General features: G+C 38.0%; 1 pseudogene; it reads right to left on the bottom strand.

The window, feature by feature from the left end:
• Positions 1–560: 560 nt before the first annotated feature.
• On the bottom strand, positions 561–9486 carry LOC127441135 (procollagen C-endopeptidase enhancer 2-like; annotated as a pseudogene).
• Positions 9487–9579: the final 93 nt, after the last annotated feature.

Raw genomic sequence — 9579 nt, 5'->3', positions numbered from 1 at the left:
TTTTCCCTTGCCTTTTGTTCTTCTGACAGTGAAAATTCCATTGCAAATGATGAATGTTAAATGGGTCCTCTGAACTGCCTCTAAAAATCCCCTCATGCATATTTCTAATCAAATTCTTCTATGGCACATTTCTAGAAATGTCCTTCCAAACTAAATATTCGCTTCTTTGAGTTGTGATGTAAAGCATGGCACACTAAAGTCACATTCCATCTATGTAGTTGAAGAGAATTATTATTCTAGCTGCCTATGCCTATGCAAACCAATGGAGACCCTCTCCTGAGCGAGCTTTAAGTTACACACCGTGACACTGAAAAAGGCATATCCTTCCTGAAATATCTCAACACCACAAAAGGCACCAAAGGACCTTAGCGGGGCTCTAAATGTGCAAAATATCACCTTTCAAACTGCAGCTAAATCAACTCTAAACATCTGCGTGACTCACAATGTTTTAGCGGAGACTGTGATGGTTTCAATTAACATGATTAAAGCTGAAGTGTGTATTTTTTTTATTTATTTTTTTTGTTGGTTAAAATACTTACTCCAATTCCAGTTTAATTGGCAGAGACAGCTATAATTCAGGCATATGATTTCCCATAAAAGTGTAAAAACTGTGGCTCTGTGGTGCTTTCGAAATATTGCTCTGTTTGTCTGAGCATCCCATCAGCCCATCGCAGCAACACTAGCCAACCCAATGCCGTGAGTTTGGGGCGGGACTATCTGTTTGCATAAAGATACTCACCTCTTCTGACCAAAGGACACTTTTTACAGAGGACCAGGATTTTGGCACTCATGGTTTTCCTGGCCTGTTGGATGGCTAAACTTCTTTCCTTATAAAGATGTATGATGGAGAAGATGGCGAGAATGCTCTGGTCCCTCATGGCGGCTGAGATAAGAGTGAAAGTTAAGTGTATATAGCATTCACTGAATCATGGTTTCTTCTTTGTAACAATGTAGAAAATGTGTATTCATGTCAGTGTAGAAAATGTGTATAGTTTTGCCATTTTTACTACACTCAGCAGCTTTATGGCCACTGCAATAAAGAAAAAAAAAAAAAAAAGAAAAAAGAGCTGAGTCTCAGTATTAGCCGGAGCACATTTTCCATCTATTAGCATTGTTAAAACAGAAACAGTGGCAGAGAGTTTTAGTTAACTTTCAAAACCAGCCAAGCACATTATTTCTGTTGGCTTATTAGGTTCGCATAACTTTTGTAGACATGCATGTCACAACATTTTTATTCATATATTTGCATATATATATTTAAATGTATATGAACAATTGATATTTTAAAGGAATAGTTCCCCCCAAAAATAATTTACAATCTCAAACTCGTATGACTTTCTTTATTCTGCAGAACACACACAAGTAATTTTTGAAGGATGGATGATGTGATTTTTTTATTATTTTTATTATTGCCCATTCAATGTAAACTTTCAAGCTCCAATAAGGATATAAAGGCAGCATAAAGTTAATCCATACAATTCGAGTGATTTAAGTCATGTCTTTTGAAGCAAAACAATTACTTTGGGTAAGAAACAGCTAAATTTAAATCCTTATTCACTATAATGCTTGATTTACGGCCCAATTGGAACACAATGCAAGATTCAAGACGATGAGTTTTTGATGCTGCACGCAGTTACTCCATCCTGGTATCATTATACATCAATAAGACGTTGCATTTTCACTTTCTAGTGTTTGTCATCAACCTTTTGGCGACAAAACTCAACTCGCGACTCATCATTTTACGTCTGTATATTCAAAATAGCCCAACTGGCCGTTAAAACAGCGAACCTGGCAACACTCTGTCTGGATTGTGTACAGCATTCTGTACATGCATCAAGTGTGAGGAAGTGTGTGAATGAGCTTCTCTCAGGAACGTGCCAAGGACACTGCAGATGTCAAGATTTACAGCGAATAAGGACTAAAATTTTGGACTGTTTCTCACCCATAGCAATCATATCCCTTCAGAAGACATGGATTAAACCACTCGAGTCGTATGGATTACCTTCATGATGCCTTTATGTCCATTATTGGAGCTTGAAAGTTTTGGACCCCGTTGACATCCATTGGACGGACAAAAACACCACATATCTCCATCAAAATATCTTCGTTTGTGATCTGCAGAAGAAAGAAAGTCATATGAGTTTGGGATGGCATGAGGGTGAGAAAATAATGAGAGGATATTTTGTTTTTTGTAAACAACTCCTTTAAATGCTATGATTGTTATTGGCTCATCAAAATCAACATGAAGCAGCATTCGTAACCCATTTTACTGCTGTAATGTTACTTATTTCTGAGTGAAACAGTCGTGCGGAACTTTTATTCATCAGGAATTGATTGGAATATAAAAAGAGGTCATTACATACCAGAATGGAATCAGACATGAATGTAAGTTTGCAATTATCGAAAATACTGCCCTCCTGAAACACACTTTTGAGGAGGTTTTAACACTTGGATGTGGAGCCTGGAGGTCAAGTTCACCCTCAAGAGCTTCTTGACATATCCTAATGGTAAGTATCCTAAATGCTAGTAAATGCTAGTAAATTACAGAGACAAACACTTTTATATTTGGAATCATATGCACTGATGAACTGTGCACAAAACCAGGAATGTGTATTAAGAAAGTAAGTAGGATCATTTAAAGGTCAGGTGACCTTTTATTTCATGCTGACTGAATGAAAGTTTTATTTAATAAGATGCTGCTTTTTGTTAAGAGCTGGAGACTTAATTTCTAGACTAAACAAGTAGTATTTTAACGCCTTTGTAAAAGCCCTAAAAGCGTAACAAGAGTCAAGAATGTGTTGAGTGCTGATGCCTGGAGCAGGAATATCAAAGATGAGGAAATTCTTGGAATTCCTGCTGTTATTTGGGTTTGCAGAAAGCAAAAACACATTCAAATCAAATGACACCCACTTACCTAAGTTGCTAGAGCAGTAATGACTTTCAATTGTTCCAGTCCTTTTGCATTTTTGCTTGCAAAGATCTTCTGTATATGTAAGGGATTTTAGGAAAAAAGAATGCAAAGATCAGCTTTAATGCGATATAGTGATGACCAACTATAGTGTTCTTTATCATAATGCACTAAAAAACAGCATAAAACACACAAGTCACATACATTTATTTCTGTTAAAAGCACTTCTGCAATGGAATGGTAGTGCATTAGTCATCCAATGTGACCGGCTTAATGCATTCCATATGAACCAAACATAATAAATCTTCAATACATTCCAATGTTATTACCTAAACAAATATATTCACATAATGTACAGCAGTTTAACGCCACGCTGCTACTTGCATTTTTCATTTGAAATGAAACCGTCTGGAAAGTGGGCTGTGGACTCACCTACAGGCTCTGTGGTGGGTGGGATGGTGCTGATGGGGGTAAGGGGGGCACTGGCTGTGGTCAGACTTTTGGATTTAAACCGGTAATGACAGATGAATCTGTCTGCAGTTAGATTCAGATCAGACAGAAACATAACCAGTAGGTGATTGCCATCAGAATAAACTGGCCTACAAGAAAAATTTTGTAGTAACAATTACCACTAATCACCATAGATACCTTAAAAATACCTCTCTAAAATAAAGTTTAATTGTCCTAACCATATAGACATAACACCAGTTTGGGAGTGTACCAATTAGAATAAACTACATTGGCATTAAATGTACACCTGTTACAATCTCAAATAAGCTTCTAAATTAAAATATATCCATAAACAGCTATGAGCGGGTGGTAAATGGTCTATTAAAGCATCTGTGATAATCTGAGGGTCTTACACGGGTGGGCTGTCTCCGCAGAGCTTGCCAATCTTCCATTTATTTCTTCCCCATTAAACACATCCACGTAGTCATAGCGGCAGAAACTGTCCCTCTCCACAATCAAATTTCTCAAACTTCAGCTCAATGATCTGAGAAGAGGAAGGTTATTGCAATCTGAATAAAATATTTAGGGAACAGAGATAACATTGGCAGCTCATTTGCTGGACAGACATCTTTGCTTTTTTTTTTCACACTTAGTGTGTAAGCAGATGTGTGATCTTTAAAAGCAAGCTATGCACTGTAAAAAATAAAATAAAAATGCAGGTAACCTAAAAATGTGCTTCCTGTGGTAACATCTAAATTAACTGCTTCTATTTAAGTCAAAAATGTTATTTTATCCTATTAAATTTACCTGTCAAATTAGATTACATAAACCAAAGAACTTTTAACTGTTAGATCAAGAAGAAAGTTCTTTGAGGTAAAGGCAGATTTATACTTTTGCGTCAAGCCTACGCCATAGGTACTGTAGCTTTGCATTTTCTTCAGGATTATTTTAAAATCCATGCACAATATTACATTGTATTTGGGCACGTTTTAATCGGGAACATCTGCTGTTTTTATATTCTGCTTATGTTTCATAATGTTATCCATGAAAAGATGGGGGGGGGGATTTTCCTTGTGATAACCTCCCCACCCCCAATGGCAAAACACAATCAAGGATGGACCAACCCAATCGAAATTATCAAGGAGAAGCACTCACTGATATGACAAAGAGATAAAAAGTTGCCCACCCTGAAGATCAAAATGCCCCCCAAAGATTACATCCTAGTACCACCCCTGATTTTAGCTAAAGAAAACTCAACCTACTCATTCCGATTTCATTGTGAGATCAGTCTGTACAAGGCATGTGATGGTATTCGATTATACGGTATATCACTGTAATTAACATGCACAATATTGTTATCATGGGCACTTCAAAATACCGTAAATAATTCTAGATAAACTTATAGCCAAATTGTTGATATTTTTATGATCGCACAGTAGTTTGTATCCCACCAACGAATCAAGATTCACAATACTGTGTGTATGCGGCACAAATGACACATGCACACTTTGATGTAAATAAACCAGCATGGACTAGAAGCATGGCTGAAGGAGGAACGCAGCCGACCCTTTATCCGCATTTAAAAGGATTCAGTCGGAAGTGTTGAAGTATTTTGGGTTACATAAAAATGCAGAGGGATTGTTGGTTGGTAATGGTTTCCCTTTGTGTAAAACATGTGGCAGAAAATTGGCAGTGAAACACGGGAACACCTTCAACATGTTTCTCTCATCTGCGGGAAAATCATCCCATGCAATTCAGCTAAATAATGGTAAGTTGTGACAGTTCTGCTCATTTTTTCAAACTATGTGTAGCTTGCTTTCAAGTGCCTGAAGAGTAGTTCGCTAAAACTCCGCTAGCTACACAGTAATGTTTGCGTCTCGTAGTAACAACTAAAATACAGTTGTAATCAGCTAATACCAAGTCCTGTAATTAATAATGGCAATGTGGTACAGTGATGATTTCAATATTATGTTCAAGTTGGAACGCAACGCAATCATATGTTGCCATACAGTGTGAGTGAACTTGCAGTTATTACATTTGTAGCTAGCAACTAGCTATATATTAGCAACTGGCTTGCTATCCTGAAAAACATGCATACCTGTTGTAGCCAGTAGCTACCTTGATAAAATTAGTCTAGCTGTACTGATCTGTAATGATCAGTGGCCCCATGGCATAATGAATATTTAAATATTAAGACATCAAATTAATGTTATATTTGGCTATGTATCTATGGTGTTGATGGTAGTTTTTTAAATGTTCAGGGTTCTTTTGAAAGTTGTTTGTTATCTGTTCATTTAAAGGCCAATTTGGTATTGAAAAAGTAATCAAACTTGTTATTAAGAGAACAAAAATAAAGTCTGTTTATTGCTCAACCCGTTTTTGTAATGTAATTCAATACCGTGATAATACCATATACCGTGATAAAAGCTTCAGCAATTATCGTGACGTGAAAATTTTATACCGTCTTACATGCCTTGAACTATAAATGCAAACCACCACATTTTATAAACTGTACCCCCAAACCCCAAACCTAAACCTAAACATCAGTGGTGTAAAAATGTAATGTTAGAGGGGAAAACACAACCTCTGAATCACACTCATCACTGATTTTGTGAATGTAATTACTTCCTGGTTTCAACATGGGATTTGAACCTGGATCTGCCATGCTAGTGACACAAGTGTTCTCATGTTCGAGTTTACGCTGTAAGTTCGACACATAAGTATAAATCGGCCTTTTTTTCAATGTATTAATCCTGGTTGAGCACCAGATCATCCTAGTTGATGCATAACATTTTTTTATCAACATTAAGATTTTAAGGTTCAAATTTATATGAATGAGTTAGAGAAAGTGTATATCTTAGTGTTTGTATATTGTCACCATTTTTTAAATGAAAAAAAAAATCCTTGTAGTCTCTCAATTATTATGAGGTCATAAAAGCTGCATGCATAATAATTATAAAAAAATTATCAAATACTTCCAGAGTATAGCATATCACACAACAGAAAAAACTTCCAAAAAGTGTTTCATGTCAACTACCCAAATGCTTGTCTTGGTAATCTTTCATTAAAATTTTACAACTTGCTCCGTCTCTGAAACAACTTTCCTTTTCAGCTTTCTTTTTCAGACGTTACCCAGCTGTCATTTAGAGACCACTTTTCACAATCAAATCAATTATGGAATCAACTCAATAAATCACATTACAGAAGGAAAAACTCATTTTCATGGAAACTCGGTTTCATAGTAACTTTTATCTGTTGAGGTGCTCCAGTAATACATCGGGTGTCACAAAACAATCTTGTTGTAAAAAAACATACATTGAAAGGCACAGAAAAACTGTTTTAATTGTCTTCTAAATTCAGTCACCTGGTCTGGAGGGGCAACAATATGCCAGAAACAAGTTACTCCTGCAGGGTAGTCCCAATCTTGCCTGTTAGGGGCCTTTATCGTCTCAAAGGGTTTGTCCAAAAGATCCCCACAATACCGGTCCCCTGCCATGGAGAACCATTAAATATTACTGTAATGGCATGGAACGTTCACAGATTTACTTAAAACACTGTGGTCCACAGTACTGTACTTACTGTCATTTTTTTCCAGTGTGGCGCAGAAATTACACACTTCGCCTTTATTAAGTTATTGTAATATGTAAGTCATATTACAATATGGGGGCAGTGGTAGCTCAGCAGGGGGCAGTGGTGGCTCAGCAGTTGAGGCTCTGGGTTACTGATCAGAAGGTTGGGGGTTCAAGACCCAGCACTGCCAAGATGCCACTGTTGGGCCCTTGAGCAAGGCCCTTGACCCTATCTGCTCCAGGGGTGCTGTATCATGGTTGACCCTGCACTCTGACCCCAGCTTAGCTGGGATATGTGAAAAAAAGACTTTCACTATATACAGGTGCATCTCAATAAATTAGAATGTCGTGGAAAAGTTCATTTATTTCAGTAATTCAACTCAAATTGTGAAACTCGTGTATTAAATAAATTCAATGCACACAGACTGAAGTAGTTTAAGTCTTTGGTTCTTTTAATTCTGATGATTTTGGCTCACATTTAACAAAAACCCACCAATTCACTATCTCAACAAATTAGAATATAGTGACATGCCAATCAGCTAATCAACTCAAAACACCTGCAAAGGTTTCCTGAGCCTTCAAAATGGTCTCTCAGTTTGGTTCACTAGGCTACACAATCATGGGGAAGACTGCTGATCTGACAGTTGTCCAGAAGACAATCATTGACACCCTTCACAAGGAGGGTAAGCCACAAACATTCATTGCCAAAGAAGCTGGCTGTTCACAGAGTGCTGTATCCAAGCATGTTAACAGAAAGATGAGTGGAAGGAAAAAGTGTGGAAGAAAAAGATGCACAACCAACCGAGAGAACCGCAGCCTTATGAGAATTGTCAAGCAAAATCGATTCAAGAATTTGGGTGAACTTCACAAGGAATGGACTGAGGCTGGGGTCAAGGCATCAAGAGCCACCACACACAGACGTGTCAAGGAATTTGGCTACAGTTGTCGTATTCCTCTTGTTAAGCCACTCCTGCACCACAGACAACGTCAGAGGCGTCTTACCTGGGCTAAGGAGAAGAACTGGACTGTTGCCCAGTGTTCCAAAGTCCTCTTTTCAGATGAGAGCAAGTTTTGTATTTCATTTGGAAACCAAGGTCATAGAGTCTGGAGGAAGGGTGGAGAAGCTCATAGCCCAAGTTGCTTGAAGTCCAGTGTTAAGTTTCCACAGTCTGTGATGATTTGGGGTGCAATGTCATCTGCTGGTGTTGGTCCATTGTGTTTTTTGAAAACCAAAGTCACTGCACCCGTTTACCAAGAAATTTTGGAGCACTTCATGCTTCCTTCTGCTGACCAGCTTTTTAAAGATGCTGATTTCATTTTCCAGCAGGATTTGGCACCTGCCCACACTGCCAAAAGCACCAAAAGTTGGTTAAATAACCATGGTGTTGGTGTGCTTGACTGGCCAGCAAACTCACCAGACCTGAACCCCATAGAGAATCTATGGGGTATTGTCAAGAGGAAAATGAGAAACAAGAGACCAAAAAATGCAGATGAGCTGAAGGCCACTGTCAAAGAAACCTGGGCTTCCATACCACCTCAGCAGTGCCACAAACTGATCACCTCCATGCCACGCCGAATTGAGGCAGTAATTAAAGCAAAAGGAGCCCCTACCAAGTATTGAGTACATATACAGTAAATGAACATACTTTCCAGAAGGCCAACAATTCACTAAAAATGTTTTTTTTATTGGTCTTATGATGTATTCTAATTTGTTGAGATAGTGAATAGGTGGGTTTTTGTTAAATGTGAGCCAAAATCATCATAATTAAAAGAACCAAAGACTTAAAATACTTCAGTCTGTGTGCATTGAATTTATTTAATACACGAGTTTCACAATTTGAGTTGAATTACAGAAATAAATGAACTTTTCCATGACATTCTAATTTATTGAGATGCACCTGTATGTGCAAATGTATAATGTGTGAGAAATAAATGTAATTATAAATGCAGTAAAAATTCAGTTTGTCAAAAAGGAGAGAGGATTCCAAAGACCTGATGAGCAACACAAACCACACTCAAACTGCATTTAAATAACAGGGAAGAGCAACTTTCTACTGGATGGTAATGAGTTGGTACCCTCTTTACCTCTTTCATTTGGGCAAATCGCAGAGTATACAGCAAGGAAACCACTCCCAGCTGTGTTTGCATCTGACACAATGACCACTTGTATCTTGTTTCCATTGGTGACCAGCACTCCAGGTCTGGTGGTACCGCAGAAGTGGCCGAGACGCTGCCCACTGATGTGGCCATCATATATGTCACAAAATCATATCTGCAAAGACCATCGTTCTCAAGATCCAGGACTTAGAACAAGAGGGAGACCGCTCGCCCCTGAGGAGTCTGAAGACAGTTGGGTGATACAGAGGAGAAAAGAATGGAAAACTTATTAGCATGAGAGGAAACTTGGGCTACTTCTATTAAGAGTCATGATCAGGAAATGGACTAGCATTATAAATAAAACATTAAAAATATGTTTCTAATTCATTAGTGGTGCTTGCTAAGGCATAAAACTCATCCCACATGTTTGTGTTCTGGACATGAAACGATCCCTAAAGTCATTTTGTTGAGAAGAGGTGTGCTTTTACGTCTTGACTGGGTGAAATAAGAAATATTTTTGGAAATATTCTTGTGACGAGGAGGAGGGCGTAGCCG

Source organism: Myxocyprinus asiaticus, chromosome 5, assembly GCF_019703515.2.
Source record: "Myxocyprinus asiaticus isolate MX2 ecotype Aquarium Trade chromosome 5, UBuf_Myxa_2, whole genome shotgun sequence".
NCBI classification, from domain to species: domain Eukaryota; kingdom Metazoa; phylum Chordata; class Actinopteri; order Cypriniformes; family Catostomidae; genus Myxocyprinus; species Myxocyprinus asiaticus.
Note: the sequence above shows the minus strand (reverse complement) of the source record. Positions and strands in the feature narration are given on the sequence as shown.